At 38.9% G+C, this 19,866-nt stretch overlaps 1 protein-coding gene across 1 annotated transcript in view; it reads right to left on the bottom strand.

The window, feature by feature from the left end:
• Window positions 1-12,926, bottom strand: part of Ssb-c31a (single stranded-binding protein c31A) — a 147,148-nt gene extending 134,222 nt beyond the window's left edge. The window contains exon 1 of the mRNA XM_067144732.2: window positions 12,794-12,926. The gene's annotated coding sequence lies outside the window, so the exon portion shown is untranslated. The remainder of the gene's footprint in view (window positions 1-12,793) is intronic.
• Between the last annotated feature and the right edge of the window lie 6,940 nt (window positions 12,927-19,866).

The following is a 19,866-nucleotide window of genomic DNA, read 5'->3' as shown; positions in this document are numbered from 1 at the left end:
ATCAGGAAATGCCAATGACAAAATGTGGAAACATCGATCCATCACAGACCATTTGAAGTCCAATATGCTCAAACATTTTCACCCTGAACAGCACCTTTCCTACGATGAGAGCATGATAGCATACTTCGGTCGTCACGGTTGCAAACAATTTATAAAAGGTAAACCATTACGCTTCGGGTACAAAGTTTGGTGGTTATGTACTCCAGCAGGTTATCTGATAAATTTTTTAATTTATCAAGGTAGAAATCCCAGAGCAAATCAAGTTTATGAGGAGAGATTTGGGAAGTCTACAGCTCCCCTGTTGAGTACGATTGATGATTTTCACTCTGATGTACAGCAGCTATCATTCTCATTTTATTTTGACAATTTATTTACCGGCCTTCCATTGGTAGCCTATTTGAAATCTTGAGGTTATTCGGGCACAGGTACTATTCGCAACAGAATTCCCAAAAACTGTCCACTTGAGAACCAACAGACCCTAAAGAAGCAGCCTCGAGGATATTGCACTTCAATGAAAATGGAAGTAACTAACAGTGTGACTAAATGGGTCGATAATTCAGTTGTGAGTGCTGCATCTACCACATTAGAATGAATCCCACTTCTAGAGTCCAATGTTATTCCAAGGAACAAAGAAAGAAAATAGGTGTTAACAGGCCAAATGTAATTGGCAAATATAATAAGCACATGGATGGTGCTGATCACATGGACCAGAATGTGTCTCTGTAACGCAATGGAAACCGAGGCAAGAAGTGGTGGAGTAGTATCTTCACTTGGTTGATCGACATATGTGTGCATAACGCGTGGCAGTTGCATAGAGTAGCTCATCCAAGTATGCCACAACTAGAATTTAGGCGTCAAACTGCAGTTTACTATTGCAACCACTTTGGTGAAGGCCCTAGAGGCTCAGGACCTACTCACAAACGGAAATCTGACGGAACACCTCGAGAATACCTACGCTACGATGAACAAAACAATTGGCCAATTCCCATTGACAAGAACAGGAGATGCCCCGCTGACAGCTGCTCAATAGGTCGCACTGCTTGCAAGAAATGTGATGTAGGGCTTTGCATCAAATGCTTAGAGCAGGGTCGGCCAACTGGCTGGCGTGTGATGTAAGAGACCGTGTGACGTCAGAGAGACCATGTGACGTAAGAGTGCAGAAGGTGAGGAGCCGCTGTCGTAGACTGGAGACGAAGAGACAGCCTCGCTTTGTAGTAAACACGTGAAGTGTCATACATGCTGGTGGCTACGGCTTTTATAGACACTTTTCACAAAAAGCCACACAAATCCTTATTTAAAAATTTATCTCTTAGTTCTCTATCACACTGTAAATCTAATAACTCTTAACTGTAGGTCTAGATCAACGTTATCTGCAACAACTGAAAATGGCGTGGTTAAAAATTGAATATAAGTTTCCAGACACTCCAAAGTGTTAAATCTAGGATCAAATTCCGAATAAAGGTTTTTTTTATGATTTTGACATACCTATTAATATCCTCAGCCGTATGGTGTTAATGGTACAGTACAGTACATAAGTATGGACGAACCGGGCACATCACGGTGCGAGAAGCTATCTACGCCTCCGATCTTTTTATCTTTATGGGAAGATCTATATTTAGGGTCAACTGGGGCAAATGTGGGCCAGCAAAATGTTGGGGTAAAAGAGGGACATCATCATATCTCCTTACAAGTAAATTATCTGTAAGCTTTATTAGTGGCAATACATTATTTTGAGTTTATTGAACGGCAGGCAACAACTAAATTACAAAAAATTACCATGTGATGAGCAGGAAAAATTATGAAACATTTAGACTCATTTTCGGCATTAAAAAATTTGGTTTCTGGTAAGAAATATTTATAATTTCTGAAAAAACTAATGTTGATACAATTAATTACTTTTAACCCACATCTAAAGAAAGCATTGCAGAAACTGTCTCTAAAGCTAAGTATTTGTAAGATCAATATTAAGAAAGAAATTCTTATTTTCATTTCCGGGGCAATTCTGGGACATTCATGGGGTAAAGTTGGGACAGTTGTTCGACCTTCTTTTAGGTTACTTTAGTTTTAAAACAGAAGAATTTTTTGACATAATAAATGACACACCATGTAGTAAACAGAAATTGACTAAACCAGGAAAAGAGTAGGCTAGACCAAAACCTAAAACTTTAAGGAGAAGGAAAGAAATCAGCAGTAATAGTGAGGAAGACGTGGAAGAATTGGAAAGCAGAAAAAGCAGTGATGAGTTTGTAATATCAAGTGATTCTGAAGACAGCTGTAACTTAATCGGTGAAAAGGAGACATCAGGTGCAAAATTAGGTATTTTAGATTTACACCAGTCAGATTTTGTTTTGGTGAAATTTGAAGTAGCCAGGAAGCAAAAATCAGTGAATACGGGTATGTGTGTGTTATACAAAATGTAACTGATGATAATAATGCTGAATTGATGTGTCTAAAAGTGTTGTAGACAAACAAAATATGGTATTCAGGCAAGATGATGTGACTTTAATTAGCCATGTGAATATTATAAAGAAACTGCCACAACCTAAATTTGTTTGTATTGGGGATTGGATCCGTTATAAATTTTCCGAATCCATAGATGTAATGGAGAAAAAATATAGAGCCTAGGTCATTGGATTAGGCTACTTTGACATATTGTAGACTGTAACAGTAGCCGATTCTTTTTTCCAAACATATATTTTATTAGGTACCCTGTGGCGTTTAACACTGATAATGTGTATCGAGTGATGTTTTTGCTTATTTCAGAAGTATTTGATAAAAAAAAATTGCCAAAATTTTAATTGGGTAATATGTATGAACAGTGGTCATTTTTTATCCCAAGTGTTATATATTTTGGTGGGAAATAAAAGTAATTATTCTTGCTTTAAGTATCAAGTAATTTTTACCAGTTAAGAAACATGTTTTTTAACTAACGAAAACAGCATAATATTGGGCTAATTATTCTTTTTGTTTTAATCAGTCACATAATATGAATACACTCTATTCCACTATTGCTTCAGTATCTGTCAAACAAGCTTTCTCATTGAATTATCACTGTGTCCCTCTTTTGCTCCATGCTTGTCCCAACATTGCCCCAAACCATGGGGCAATTTTGGGACACAGTTTTTGTGGAATTGCTAAACAGTTACAAGATTTTAATAAAATTTATTCTTGGAAATGAACTGTGGGTACCAAATTACATTAATTTCACATCATGCCAACTTTCTACTTTGAGATTTAGTACTCTAGAATTTGAAAGTTTTCATTTTTGTCCCAGAACTACCCTGGTTGACCTATATTTATTTGTTGAAAATGATAGGATTGCTACAGCTAAATGTTTAGTTTGTAGAAAAGAGCTACAGTATGTAAAAATATATAATTTACAACGCCACTACAGTTTGTATCATGCTGCAGATTATGATCAGTATCAAGGCGAGGAAAGGGTACGTGTAATTACAGAACTAAAAGGTAAATTAAATAACCATGTCGAGCATTCAATCAGCGAGTCAGCAGTTCGACTGAGTTATAAAATTTCATATTTAATTGCAAAGAAACTTAAATCGTTTAGTGGTGGTGAATTCGTAAAGGAATGTTTAATTCTAGCAGGTGAGGAGTGTTGTCTAAATATCATTCATGAGTTCGAAGCTACCAGCTTGTCCGCGCACACAGTGTCGACAAAAATTCAAGACCTATCTGATGACGTACACCGACAATTATTAGAACTGACAAAAAGCTTCCGGGTATACTCCTCAGCAATTGACGAGGGCACAGATATTTCTGACGGCCCAGCTAGCCGTTTTCATACGAGGGGTTGACAAAAACTTTACAATTAGGGAGGAAATACTGGATTTAGTGCCTATGAAGAATACCACGAAAGGCATCAACATTTTCAAGTGCATTGTAAGTGCTGTTCTTCTTTGCCATGGAACAAACTAGTTTCAATAGCAACAGATGGTGCACCTTCTGTGGTAGGGCGCAATTCTGGAGTAGTTGGACTCATAATATTTAAAAAAAGATTTCCCCGATTGCATACGTTTGCAGCGAGAATGTTGAGTATTTTCGGTTCCACGTATGCCTGTGAACGAATCTTTTCTATTTTAAATCAACAAAACCAAAACATTGAAGCCAGTTGTCAGATCACGATTTGAAGCGTGCCCTTAAACTTAGTGTTTCCTCGAACATTAACTCCAAATATTGCAAAACTAATAAACAAAACAAGACTACAAAGATCAAAGAAAACCACGAGTGGCAACTGAGTATCGATATCATGAGATAAAACGTATGTTTTGAGTTTACAGATTACTCTCTGTACTATCTGCATTGTAAAACTGTGCTGTTTGTTACTATTAGCACTATTTTTACAGTGGCTGATACTGTAAAACACAGCAATAGTGTCTTCAATATCAGTTCCGAAGATTCACCGGAAAAAGCTAGTTTAGTTCTTATATGTAGCAATAAAGTTGCTTTATAACTTTTATGTTAATTCATAACAAAGTTACGTTACAATCCTCCTCTGCGAACCATGTGACCTTGCCGCGGTGGGGAGGCTTGCGTATCCCAATGATGCAGATAGCCGAGCCGCAGCTGCAACCATATCGGATGGGTATCTGTTGAGAGACCAGACTAACGAATGGTTCATCGAAAGGGGGGTAGCAGGCTTTCGGTAGTTGCAAGGGCGGCAGTCTAGATGATTGATACGGCCTTGTAATAATACTCAACATGGCTTAGCTGTGTTGATACTACTACACGGCTGAAAGCAACGGGAAACTACAGCCGTAACTACCTCCCGAGGACATGCAGCTCTCTCTGTATGAATGATGTACCGATGATGGCTTCCTCCCGGGTAAAATATTCCGGAGGTAAACTAGTCCCCCATTCGGATCTCCGAGTGGGGACTACACGAGAGGGGGCGATCATCAGGAAGATGGATACTGACATTCTGCGAGTCGGAGCGTGGAATGTTAGAAGTTTGAATCGTTGTGGTAGGTTAGAGAATCTGAAAAGGGAGATGGATAGGCTAAAGTTAGATGTAGTTGGTATAAGTGAAGTACGTTGGCAGGAAGAACAAGATTTTTGGTCAGGCGACTACCGAATTATCAACACAAAATCAAACAGGGGAAATGCAGGAGTTGGTTTAATAATGAATAAGAAAATAGGGCAGCGGATAAGCTACTACGACCAGTTGAATGGCTCTACCACCTTGCAGGAATAGCACCTCCTTCTGTTCGAAGAGAAATAGCTGCGAACAAGGAAAGAAAGACAGTGGAACAGGAAAGGACCCACCCTCTATATGGGCATGCACCGCATCTGCAACGTTTAAAGTCAAGGAAGAGTTTTCTCAGAACTTCAAAGGAACTTAGAACCACTACTGAAAAAGCCAGGTTGCAATTATGGAGGGCTACATCCTACCTTCCTCCTGGCTGGATAAGATTTTCTGAAACTCTACCTCCTGGCTACAATGAAGAATGGATGACCTGGAAGTCCCTGAATAGACTGAGATCTGGAGTTGGCAGATCCAAAGTTAATTTGGCAAGATGGGGCTATATAGATCAAGAAAAAATCCAATGTGACTGCGGAGAAGACCAGACAGTCCAACATATGCTCCAGTGTCGTCTATGTCCAGCCTCCTGCACAGAAGATGAACTATATCAAGCATCAAAAAATGCTTTGGAAGTGGCCAAGTTTTGGGCAAATGTAATATAGTAATTATAACTGTGTACAACATGTATGTTTCTGATACGAGAATAATAATAATAATAAGTGAAAGAATTATAGTCGTCAAGATAGACACCAAACCAATGCCCACCACAATAGTGCAGGTCTATATGCCTACTAGTTCAGCGGATGATGAAGAAATTGAAAGAATATATGAGGAGATAGAAGATTTAATACAATATGTAAAAGGTGACTAGAATCTAATTGTGATGGGAGACTGGAATGCAGTGGTAAGCCAAGGAAGAGAATTACATGCTACTGTATACATTTCCATCCCCCATTAGACATCCGGATATCTAATACAATAACAACTTGTGAATTGTCTAATGGTTCGAAACAAATCATGTACTAGCTGATGATGGCCGTTAAAGAGCCAAAACCGGTACTAGTTTAATCTATTTAAAATAAATTGTGTATTGATTGGTGGAAAAACACTTTTCTTATCTATACAAGGAAGAGAATGTAATACAGTAGGAGAATTTGGATTGGGACAAAGGAACGAAAGAGGAAGTCGGCTGGTTGAATTCTGCACTGATCATAATTTAGTCCTCGCCAATACTTGGTTCAAACACCACAAATGACAGCTGTATACGTGGACGAGACCTGGAGACACTGGAAGGTATCAAATAGACTTCATTATGATTAGGCAGAGATTCAGAAACCAGGTGTTGGATTGCAAAACTTTCCCAGGAGCAGACGTGGACACTGACCACAACTTGTTGGTCATGAAATGCCATCTGAAGTTGAAGAAACTGAAGAAAGGAAAGAATGTAAAAAGATGGGATCTAGACAAGTTGAAAGAAAAGAGTGTGAGGGATTGTTTCAAGGAACATATTGCACAAGGACTAAATGAAAAGGCTGAAGGAAACACAATAGAGGAAGAGTGGAGAGTCATGAAAAATGAAGTCAGTAGGGCTGCTGAAGAAATGTTAGGAAGGAAGAAAAGATCAACTAAGAATCAGTGGATAACTCAGGAGATACTAGACCTGATTGATGAACAACAAAAATACAAGAATGCTAGAAATGAAGAGGGCAGAAAAGAATACAGGTGATTAAAGAATCAAGTGGATAGAAAGTGCAAGGTAGCTAAGGAAGAATGGCTGAAGGAGAAGTGCAAGGATGTTGAAGGTTGTATGGTCCTGGGAAAAGCAGATGTTGCATAGAGGAAAATCAAGGAAACCTTTGGAGAAAGGAAATCTAGGCGCATGAATATTAAGAGCTCAGATGGGAAGCCACTTCTAGGGAAAGATGGCAGGAGCATATCCAACAGTTGTATCAAGGTAACGATGTAGATAATTTGGTTCTGGAACATGACGAGGTTGTTGATGCTGATGAAATGGGAGACCCAATTTTGAGGTCAGAGTTTGACAGAGCTGTGAGTGACCTAAATAGGAACAAGGCACCTGGAATTGATGATATTCCCTCTGAATTACTGACTGCCTTAGGAGAAGCCAGCATGGTAAGGTTATTTCATTTAGTGTGCAAGATGTATGAGACAGGAGAAGTCCCATCCGATTTTCAGCAGAATGTTATACCTATTCCCAAGAAAGCCGGTGCTGACAGGTGTGAAAACTACCGCACCATTAGTTTAGTATCTCATGCCTGCAAAATTTTAACACGTATTATTTACAGAAGAATGGAAAAACAAGTTGAAGCTGAGTTGGGAGATGATCAATTTGGCTTCAGAAGAAATGTAGGAACATGTGAAGCAATGACTTTACTTCTGATCTTAGAGGATCGAATCAAGAAGGACAAGCCCACGTACATGGCATTCGTAGATCTAGAAAAGGCATTCGATAATGTTGATTGGAACAAGCTATTTATGATTCTGAAGATGATAGGGATCAGACACCGAGAACGAAGAATTATCTACAACCTGTATTAAATCAGTCTGCAGTGATAAGAATCGAGGGCTTTGAAAAAGAAGCAGCAATCCAGAAAGGAATGAGGCAAGGCTGCAGTTTGTCCCCTCTCCTTTTCAATGTTTACATAGAACAGGCAGTAAAGGAAATCAAAGAGAAATTTGGAAAGGGAATCGCAGTCCAAGGTGAGCAAATCAAAACCTTGAGATTTGCCGATGATATTGTTATTTTATCTGAGACTGCAGAAGATCTCAAGAAGTTGCTGAATGGTATGGATGAAGTCTTGGGTAAGGAGTACAAGATGAAAATAAATAACTCCAAAACAAAAGTAATGGAGTGCAGTCGAACGAAGGCAGGTGATGTAGAAAATATTACATTAGGAAACGAAGTCTTAAAGGAAGTAGATGAATATTATTACTTGGGTAGTAAAATAACGATGGCAGAAGTAAGGAGGACATAAAATGCAGACTAGCACAAGCAAGGAAGAGCTTTCTTAAGAAAAGAAATTTGCTCACTTCAAACATTGATATCGGACTTAGAAAGATGTTTCTGAAGACTTTCGTGTGGAGCGTGCATTGTATGGAAGTGAAACATGGACGATAACTAGCTCAGAAAGAAAGAGAATAGAAGCTTTTGAAATGTGGTGTTACAGAAGAATGCTGAAGGTGAGATGGATAGATCGAATCACGAATGAAGAGATACTAAATCGAATTGGTGAGAGGAGATCGATTTGGCTAAATTTGACGAGAAGAAGAGATAGAATGATAGGACACATCTTAAGACACCCAGGACTTGTTCAGTTGGTTTTTGAAGGCAGTGTAGGTGGTAAGAACGGTAGGGGTAGACCAATGTATGAATATGACAAACAGATTAGAGCAGATGTAGGATGCAATAGTTACTTAGAAATGAAAAGGTTAGCACAGGATAGGGTGGCATGGAGAGCTGCATCAAACCAGTCTATGGACTGATGACTCAAACAACACGTTACAATAAATTATGTGGAGAGAAATATGTACTACACATACCGCATTGTACTACCTGCAGCCCTTGGGCCTCCCTCTACGAATGACGTTGCGTTTCCCCTCGCCCGTCTAGCCATCACTTCTCAGTTACAGTATTAAGTATTATCCGCACACTTTATCTTGGTGCATTTACACCCTAGTGCTGAATCGGTCGACCTCGGCGATCTTCGAGATTCGTACTGGCAAACTTTGAAACACAAACTATGAATCGCTTAAGCATCGTTGTGCGACATCTGGCGTACACTTTACGTACTAGTACTGTTGTTGTTTACACAACAAAGCCAAAGTATAGAATTCATGCTAGGAGCAAGATTCGCATCGAGAAATGTTTTATAATGTTATATAATGTGTATGTGACATAGTTGTTGGCTTAAGATGATGACGGTTTAGAAATTTCATATCGATCGATCATATTCTCGATTCAATTCAGATTTCATTTTCATTCGGTTGGCAGCACTGTCGATACCGGGAGAGCTCCCTCCTTACTCCTCACCCCCGTACACAAATGCGCCAAGATAAAGTGTGCGGATAATACTTTGTTTCGCTGCCCGAGCATAGTGTGTGACGTGTTACGTGACATCACACGTACACGCGGTTGGCTGACCCTGGCTTAGAGAATTATCACATCAAGGAATGAAAGTAGTAGAAACTACAGTATGGCCGCAGACATAGTAAACTATCCCGTTAGAAAAAGAACAGAATTGTGACCTCAATAGCATGTTACCATTACATCGATAAAATAAGTCAGTGATCTATTCATTAGTGGAAGGCCCAAAAGCCTTAACAAATTAACTGATAATGCCTTAACCCTCAACTGGTATCATCTACGTTTGTAACGTAACTGGTATCATACGTCTGTCAGACTCCAGATATTTACTTTTAAATTAAAACATTTGTTCTTAATTTTTTGTTATTTATTCAACTTAATTCCTTTAAATATATGTTTGCAAATATGTCAGTGCAAACAGTAGAAGAAAAAAATTACAAACCCAGAAAAAAATAATAAAATATTAGAATGATGCTCCAAAAATGTGGACGCTTCTGCTTTTCTTAAAAATCTAGAAAATATGATTATTACGATTATTTCGCTGATATATCAGTATTATACAAGGACCATCCAAACAAATAAAACATCAAATTACTGGAAAACTCAAAACATAAATTTAAATTTTAAGGTTCAAAGTCACTGTTTGTTAGAAAGCACAATTTTCCTTATCACAGGATATGTTACTTTATTATTATTATTATTATTATTATTATTTTTGGCGCACTCCAAGCAGATCGGTTTTCCGCACTTCTGGCACTGGTACTTCGTTTTTCTTTTCAGTTGAGGATCGCAAAAGTAGCACGTTTTACGAACCTCGAAGAATTCAGGTTCCTCTTGTTCGTCATCAATCTGATGAATCCTCCTCATCCAGAATGTCAGTTCACGTGGAATTTTCTCCACCTCAGTAAGCTTCTGATGCATTTGAGGATATACCAGTGACTTGGCAAGTGTCTTCATAAAATCAAGCCTAGCCATTATCTCAATAAACACTCAATACTGAATAACGTCATTCCCGAACAATAGTCACGGAACTGGTATCATACGTCTGTCAGACGGCGCGATAAGTTTAATACTCACTTATTCAAGGTGAAACAAAGCGAGCGGTACATCACCTTCCCTACAGGGAAACAACATTCCAGCTGAGAGGTACACAAGGGAAAAAAGCAGTAGGCTGAGGATAGGAGAGGGGATGGCCTTGGGAAAATTTTCGGCCGTCTCACAAACGTATGATACCAGTTGAGGGTTAAATTAATTGATTTACCCTTCAAGTTACTACAAAAATAAACACAACATTGTACAAAACATTTCTTCTTGTCTTTCTTTTTTTGTTACTCAATATTTCCCAATATGACCCAGCGTTGCCATATGGCAACACCCTCCTGTGAGAATATCTTATATCTGAAAATCATTTTATTGTCATTTTCATATCCATTTAGGACCACTGAGACCAGTTATGACAGAGTTACTCGTTAATTAAAAAATTATAATTCTGGGACATACTGGGTTAAGGTTGTGTGAAAATGGGAAACCACGGAAAACCATTTTCAGGGGTGCCGACAGTGGGGTTCGAACCTATATCTCCCGAATACTGGATACTGGCCGCACTTAACCCACAATCGGACGCGCTCTTCCGACGAACACTCTCGGGCGGTCTTTTAGACCACAGCGATTGTTTTCATAATTTATCGTACGGCCTTGGAATCTAATAAAAACGTTGAAGTTTAATACTGTTGCAAGTAAGTTTACTTTTATTTAGATAATCTTTAAAACATTTTTACTTACTCAATGAATGGATTAGGCCTAAAAAAATAAAAACTTGTTGAAAATTGAGTTGATTTACAAATAAATATTGAAAGCTTAGAAGAAAATTAACTTTCCGTTCTATTTATTTTTTCTGGTTTGTAAAATGGAAGCTGTCTGAACTAGATATATACTTATCCTCTCTTTCGTCCATTGTCACTAATATTTCTGGCATAAGTAATCGTAAATTAAAACACCTTTTTTTTTTTCAGAAATGTTTGCATTTCAAATGAAAAAAAAAAACTAATTTTACAGCATAACAACCACCTTTGTGAAAAACATGTATATGAGAGAATTATAGAATATTTTACGTATATTTGAGTTCATATTCAAGTTCAATTTTGCAATATTTTCTTCATGTGAACACACTTAAGAATTATTGTCATTGTTTTAACCAAATATTGGTATAGTCGAAAATCTTTTGTACAATATCGTCTGGAAAAAAATAGCTCCCAGGTTTCAATTAAGAGTTTTGACATCCCTGGCTAAACCTTTAGGCCCTTTAAGGCGTGTTACAATATGACCTGGTACACGACAAGTCCTTGTGAATGCTGGGTGCGCATGCCATTCTGTCTTACCGTCCTTGCCTGTCAAATTCACTTTAGAAATACCAGCACAGCATCCATCATCACCAGATAGCTCACTATTTGTATCATGGTCAGTAACCAGAAGACTGTCAGTTTCACCATCATCACTTTGTGGCTGCTGTCTGGAAATATCTTCTGCTGCAACAACTTCTTCCAATAGGCATCCTACTGCTTTCTCTGTCTTTCACAAATGCAGTTATTCTTTCACTTTCTTCCTTTTCAACACTCTCTATCAATAATCAGATCCTTTCCTCTTCAGCAGGATCCATATCGAGATGTGTATGCACACGAAACTAAACGAATCTAGTAAAACAACTGGGATCGTACTGGTCACAATGACCAATACACAAGTTACACTCACGGGCACATCGGTGTAAAAGACAGCAGACTGACTCGAACATCTACCTTCCTGTCTACAGAGTGTCTGAGGAGGGGCCACCCTATCAGGTGGCTAGATGATCCCTTGGGGGAGATAGTCTGGAGGAGGGGGGGGGCATAGCTGACTTTCAGACGGATTCCCTGACCAAAACTTTTAGTGGTCGGTCGTTTAGACCGCTACGCGCCCGATTAAGGGTTAAGCGACTGCAGCTATCGAGCTCGGTATGGAAAGTTTTCATGAGTTTTTTTCTCAAAGCACTGATGTTCTGTAGCTGATAGGGACCAACAGACTGGCCAAAAAAAAAAACATCGTTCAAGTCAAGTGGACGTCACATCCTCCCTGGCTTCAAGAGTGCGCCAGAACTTTGAAAGAGTGTACACTTCAAGGGAAGATGTCTGGTACAGACTGCGATTTAGAACGATGGTTGAGGTGGAAAATGATCCAACGCCCCGAGTAAGGTCTAAGTCTTCTACAGAAGAGGGGGCAAACAAGTTGAATCTTTGGCAGGAAGGGACAAGGCAAGGAAAACACAACTTGAAGAAGGAACGAAATGCTGTTGTATTAGTAGTTCATACATGAATGTATCAAAATAATAAAATATGAGAACGTATCATTCACTTCATAAAATACAACAAATACTGCTTTAGAAACATAGCACCACTACATACACCTCGCGCCTCCATAGGCAGTTTAGGATATCTGCGCTTCAAGCAAGGTACCGACAAGATAACCTACAAATCCAAAATTCAATGCAGACTTGTACTGAAGCATTACACGACTACGATCCAAATAACTTTACAGGATGATAGATTTAATATCACTAGGAATAACAAAGAAAGAAGTAAAGGAAAATACTACATAAACATCAAATAAATAAAAAGTACCTCTTATCACGCAACAATCAGTACTTCCCAAACAAACGGTTACCGGCAAGCGAAGAATGGCGGTTATATAACTTGAACTCAAACTTGGCTAAATACAAGTAGCTTAAACGGCTCATCTACCAACATTACGAAAAAAACATTATTTCAACATTAGCCTACAAGGAATACAAGGCCTGCCCAATACCCACTCATAGGTGTCCGCCCTGTGGATGCTATATTTGCCGCTAGAGGCGCTACTATTCAACCTCATATGAACACCTCGGTTGGCGGTATTTCTACACATTGTATGCTCACTGGTGACGTATTGTTAGAATATGTCAATTATATTACAATGGTGTACTGTTGCGTACCGTTTTGTAAACAAGGCACTAGAAATAAAGCTCCTGGAACTAGTTTCCATGAATTCCCTTGCCAAGAGCCAACTAGGGAATTATGGATTAAAGCAATAAGCAGACAAGGTATGGTACAGTAAATACGCAGACCATGTAACGGCAAAAATGAGGTTACTTATTATTATTGCTCCTGTTCTGATAATAATAATTTCCTTATTCTGTTGTGTAGGTGGTACCAAGGATAAGTTATGGAACCCTAGTGACCGCTCTGTCGTGTGCAGTAATCACTTTCATGGAATATGACTACATACCTGAACTAAAGCTAAATCGGTTAAAGCCTGATGCGGTGCCCAGTGTCTTTAGTGATTATCCGCCAAGTAAGAAAATTAAATTCTCAGTACCAAGAAGATGGATTGTAAAATCAATTATACCCAGAACATCTCCCAACGCTGGTTCTTTTCCGAATAATTCTTGTCCTCCTGATGACCCCCCCCCCTCCCAATTGGTATCGCAAGTGGTAGTAATTAAGCCAAGAAAGATGCGTCTACACAAAGAAAGTTACATGTGCGACATATAAACTCGCGGAATGGGTCATTACAAACACTGGGTAGGTCACTTCGACATGCAAGGCAGAAGATATCTGCACTGAGGCGTTACCAACAGCAACTCAAATTACAAGTCAGTAGGCTAGAGAAAAAAAAGAGAGATTATAATCTAGACTTGGAGGCTTCGAGTGCTGAATTAAATTTAAAAGCAAAGTTTCTACAGGAACAGCTTAAAGTATTTGTACAAAGAAAGCCCAGGTGGAGTGATATAACTGTCAGGTATTGAATTATCTGGCACAGTAAGTCCCCGGCAGGTTACACTAACTACGCTAAAGGCATGATAGATGAGTATCGCCGAGAATACTCCTTGAGAAGGAAAACAATTTATGAGAAGAAAATATCAAGGAAAATGGTTAAAGTCGTTCCTTTCCATTGAAAATCTACGGTGCGGTAGTAAAAATATCTAGTGCAGACCTTATATCCTTTTAAATGCCAGACATTAATTTCGACAGTTATATGTGTTATCTGAAATGAAAATCCACAGATGAATTCAACTCCTAGGGGTAAAAGGTGAACAATTATTATTTTCTACTTCATTCTGCTCAGTAACTTATATAATATACAGAAGTATAGTGTAGATGTAAATTTCTGCTGGTTTTAACTCCCGTTAGCAATGCTAGTGAGTGCTGATGTGAGTTGGAATACTAGTGCTGCAGCGGTCAAAACGCGCACTCCAGAGCGGGCACTGTTCCTGAAGAGAGCACAGCGAGTGAGCAGGCTTTATATTCCTTGTAGGGTAAGTTTCAACCACTGCCGTCTCGATCCTCCTATAGTTTCAACGAACTAAATATATCCAAGAAAATATATATAAACCACGGCTGACTAGATACGTCGCCTAGCTAACTCCTTGCCGCCATTGACAAACGGGTCAACGCACAGTAATCGGAGTAGTTACACAGCTCGACACGTGGCGCTGGCGGCCTATCGAATTGCGGTAGAAATGCATGCTTCTTTATGGAAAAGATATACACTTTGATTGCCGATCGATCGTAATTTAGAGTTATAGAGAATGTTACATAGGTAAATACTGTTAAAATGATTAATCTTAAAGGTACTTTCGTTGATATTTGTCAAAATAATGTCATGAAATTAAGCTGAGGAGAGATGGAGTAGTCCAGCTGACGTTCTGATATTGACTCTGATTGCCGATTTATCTTAATTTAGGGAATAAAGGAGTATGTTACATTGACTAATACTGTTAAAATGCTTAATCGTAAAGGCTACTTTCATAGATATGTGCCAAAATAACGACAGTCCTTAACTGTGAGGAAAAATAGTAATCGCTTTTATTATCATGGCATTTAGATACATAGCAGAACTAACCACAATACTTTTGTCTTCTGGAGTTAACATTGAGATTAAGAGTCATTGATCAATTAGAGTTTTTAAATTCTTCAAGTGCTGCCCTCAGGAAAAGGGCTGTACAAAACATAAAAATACTACATTTTTCTACATTCGTTGTATGGATAACATAAGTATTTTGACTCAAACAGGTTTAAATTATAATTTCAAAATATATAGTATCAGATTTTATTTAATTCACATCGTTCACTAGAATTTTAAATACCGGGCGAGTTGGCCGTGCGGTTAGGGGCGCGCAGCTATGAGGTTGCATCCGGGAGATAGTGGTTTCGAACCCCACTGTCGGCAGCAACACATAGCAAGAGAAAAGGAAAAATTTTAAATAAAAATTCAGTCAAAGAAAAGTGTTTTGAGTAAATACATAGTAAACTGTTCATTCTTCAGGTAACAACATTTCATACGTTGGCTTTACCGTCATAACAGTAATGGTTCTTATTTGTCAGGGTTTAAATGTTTAAAGTTCAGATTATCTCTCTATATATATGAGTTTTGTCGGTACATTGCTCAGAATTTAAAAAGGATGGTATTTCTATATCAGTCGTGCCCACTGTAACAAGGAAATACACTTTTTACTTTTCCGTAATGTCTGTCTGTCTGTCTGTCTGTCTGTCTGTCTGTCTGTCTGTCTGTCTGTCTGTCTGTCTGTCTGTCTGTCTGTCTGTCTGTCTGTCTGTCTGTCTGTCTGTCTGTCTGTCTGTCTGTCTGTCTGTCTGTCTGTCTGTCTGTCTGTCTGTCTGTACACGCATCACAAGAAAAGGTTGAAGAGAATGCAATGAAAATCGGTATACAAAGTCGGGTAATAAGTCTTTACAATCTAGGCCATAGATAATTTTATTCACGCTGACCGAAATTGGAGTTTAGGGAAAGGCCTTACATTTTAATTCTCAAATATTTGTTATTAATGGTCGTATCTTAACGAAAATCGGTATACAAAGTCAGGGAATAAGTCGCAATAATCTAGGCCATAAATAATTTTACTCACGCTGAGTGAAATGGTAGTTTAGGGGAAGGCCTAAAATTTAAATCTCCAATATTTTTTATCAATGGTCGTATCTTAACGAAAATAGGTACGGGAAGTCGAGGAATAAGTCGCTACAATCTAGGTCATAAATAATTGCATTCACGCTGAGAAAAATTATAGTTTAGGGGAAGGCCTACGATGGAATTCTCAAATATTTATTAGTGGTCCTATCCTAATGAAAATCGGTTTGCAAAGTCGGGAAATAAGTCGCTATAATCTAGGCCATAAGTAATTTTATTCACGCTGAACGAAATGGTAGTTTAGGGGTAGGCCAAAAATTTAATTCCCAAATAATGATGTTATCAGTGGTCGAGTAGATAAGTACTACATAACTTAAGTTATATAGTACTATATTTCCGATTATTTATGTCTTATACATTGTTACTATACCGGCTATGATCAGAGATATTCATGAATTTGGATTTTTGTTACTAAGTCATTATCAGCGCCAAGTCACGAGGAAATGGGTAGAAAGGATTTAATGAAAATCGGTATGTAAATTCGAAGAATAATGAACTACATTCTACGCTATAAGTAAGTTTATAACATGCCCAAAGATCACACAGAGTCTAAAGAAAACTAAATGTGAAGGCCTACAATATAGAAAGGTCATAAAATTGATCAACAATAACATTACATTGACCATTGTTTGTTGTGATGTGCTTTGCCATCTGTTGCCAAGCATCTCCGATAGATTGGTTTAGTGCTGCGTACCGAGTATTTTCTTAAAATTCGCCTTACGTCGCACCGACACAGTTAGGTCTTATGGCGACGATGGGATAGGAAAGGAAGTGGCCTTGGCCTTTTAAAAATACTATTTGTTCGGGGCGCCGACCTAAAGAGATCATCACCCATCTTGCACCATATGTTATGAACCTGCGTGTAATTAGAATTGCGCAAGTGTGGTGTGTTGAATGTGAGGAAAGGAACGTTAAGGACGCCACAAACACCCAGTCCCCAGGCCAGGAATATCAATCATTTACAATAAAAAATTCTGACACAGCCGGGAATCGAACCCGGGACCGCCGGGTGACAGGTGGACGCGTTGCCCCTACACCGCGGGGTCAGACGGCCTTGGTATTAATTAAGGTATAGCCCCAGCATTTGCCTCGAGTAAAAATGGGAATTCACGAAATAACATCTTCAAGGCTGCCGGTTCGAATCCACTCTCTCCCGGATGAAAGATCACAGCTGCACGCCCCTAATCACACGGTCAACTCGCCCAGTTGTACGAGTGTAACAGTCTGCCTAAATATTGGCGGGAAGTAGTTGTGATTGAGGTAACTTTCTTCTTTAGCATACCATTCCTCTGCTTCATACATTTTCTGATACTACTTGTACGTAACACACAGGTTCATCGTAGCGTTCGAGCTATTCAGTCCCTACTGTGAGGAATGAGAAGTGTGTATCTTTAACGTAATAATGGCAGAAAAGTGTTCACGGCTGTCTGCGGCCTGGTCATTCCAGTTCTGGAACTTTGGACTGTTAGATCGGCACTGTACTACTACTACTACTACTAATACTACTACTACTACACCACAGAGGCGGACGACGTTTTTGTAATGACCTATATTTATTTCAGTTAATAAAACCACAAAGTCAGTCTTTCTGAGAATCGTGTAGCGGAGCATAGGTACATCAGCTAGTCTTGGATAAAAATGTGTTGTGTTGCTATCGTATGGCAATTATGACACCGCCTAAAGGATTATTCAATGAAAGAAAAATTATGTAAAAATACCTAATTAGCGTGATTAGCTGCCAACCGCGGAGGTCCGGGTTCGATTCCTGGCCCTGCCACGAAATTTCAAATGTGGTACGAGGGCTGGAACGGGGTCCACTCAGCCTTGGGAGGTCGACTGAGTAGAGGGGGGAATCGATTCCCACCTCAGCCATCCTCGAAGTAGTTTTTCATAGTTTCCCACTTCTCCTCCAGGCAAATGCGGGGACGGTACCTAACTTAAGGTCACGGCCGTTTCCTTCCCTCTCCCTTGTCTATCCCTTCCAATCTTCCCATCACCAACACAAGGCCCCTGTTCAGCATAGCTGTTGCGGTCGCCTGGGCGAGGTACTCGTCATCCTTCCCAGTTGTATCCCCTGATCCGAAGTATCACGCTCCAGGAAACTACCCTTGAGGTGGTAGAGGTGGGATCCCTCGCTCAGTCCGAGGAAAAAGCCAACCCTGGAGGGCTAAACATATTAAGAAAGAAAGAAAATAAGTACCCGAAATAGAAACGGAAAACTAAGATGAAGTGCTAACTGCTTTCAGCCACTCCGTAGTTTTATTCCGGTCTACAGAGAATTCGTGAATTGACGGTGTCCCTTTGCTCATTTCTTCCTGTTAGAAATACAAAAATGCACACAATAATACATATTCGAATATTTCCAAACACAGTTAAAGAAAAGCAAATCACTTCGCCATTAAAAAACGAATTAGGGCATAAATTAAAATTCTTGTTTAGGACGAAGTTGCAGCGAGAAAACACTTTGAGCCACTCATTAAATTTGTTCTTGTTTGCAGAAAATTTCTGCTCGTAGTACAAAAAGGTGCACAATGTCACAAATTCCAAGTTTTGTAAACACAACTTAAAAAATGTAATCACCACACTACACAATAAAAAATTAAACTCACTAGCGCATAACTATTAGCTCAAATTATCAAACCAACAAGCACCTTATTGCGAACACAATGCCAACATTTACGACAGCAAAACAATATAAATAAAACTGGAAATGTGGCAATTTGCGGTATACAGCTTCATGTCAGATAGTAGGAGGCCAGCGCTCCAGCGGCATTATAGTGAAAATTTTCAATTACAGCCTTATGCTGGGCGTCACAAACGATTGTCAAGTCCGGCATAAGGAGCGCAGTGAGGGATCCAGTCGGCCGTGATAATAACATGTTCATTGTAGCCACTGGCCATAGAGAAACTTTTAGCACCACCGGCGAGAAAAAGTCAGCTAACGCTGTTCGAAAATGGCCTGTTGCTGTGGCAATTATAACAGAGAGGCCACATTTAAGAATCCTATCGCCACGTGGGTTGGCTTGTTCTCAGTCGATTTTATGATTTTACTCGGAGTAGTAATGTGTTAGCTGCGTTAATAATTCGTTTGTTTCTTGAATGCTATTTTAGTTGTTATTTCACATTTTTGTAAGTTAATCAGTGCCTATAGAGCGTTCCAACCTTAAATTGCAGTACAGCAGTAATGGGATAATCCCGTCTCTTTCCTTCTCCCATGTTTTGCGGGTAGCGCTGTCCTACTCTAATGCAGCGGGTTTGTCAAATATCCGTAAAACAGAATGTTATCGGTTAAAATGGGTGAAAATCGTTTTATGTACAGAATTTCAAGGAGCAATTGATACCGTTAACAAAATAATGTAAAAACATAATTTAGAGTGAAAATGGTAATATAATGGAAAGTTTCCCCAAATGCAAAATCTTAATTGCATAGAACCTATTATGTCATAACTCCTATTTTATATTCATTATTTTCCTAATGTTTTCACTCCTGGTAAAGAAACATTTCAGCTCGATGTAGATAATATTTTTAAATTTAAATTATAACAAAATGCAGTATATGCGTTTATTTTCAGTCATGTTCAGGGAATTTTATATGCAGGCACGAAAAATTCAGTCGCTGGCCAGCGTCCTTCCTATTGAATTTGCATGGGGACTCAAAGCGAAGCAAATCGTCTTCTGATATGCAAGTTATTTTTAAAATAACCCCTAAGTTATTATCTTGCTTAGTTCTTAA

Source organism: Anabrus simplex, chromosome 1 (genome assembly GCF_040414725.1).
Source record: "Anabrus simplex isolate iqAnaSimp1 chromosome 1, ASM4041472v1, whole genome shotgun sequence".
Lineage (NCBI taxonomy): Eukaryota > Metazoa > Arthropoda > Insecta > Orthoptera > Tettigoniidae > Anabrus > Anabrus simplex.
This window is presented reverse-complemented; position numbering and strand designations above follow the sequence as displayed.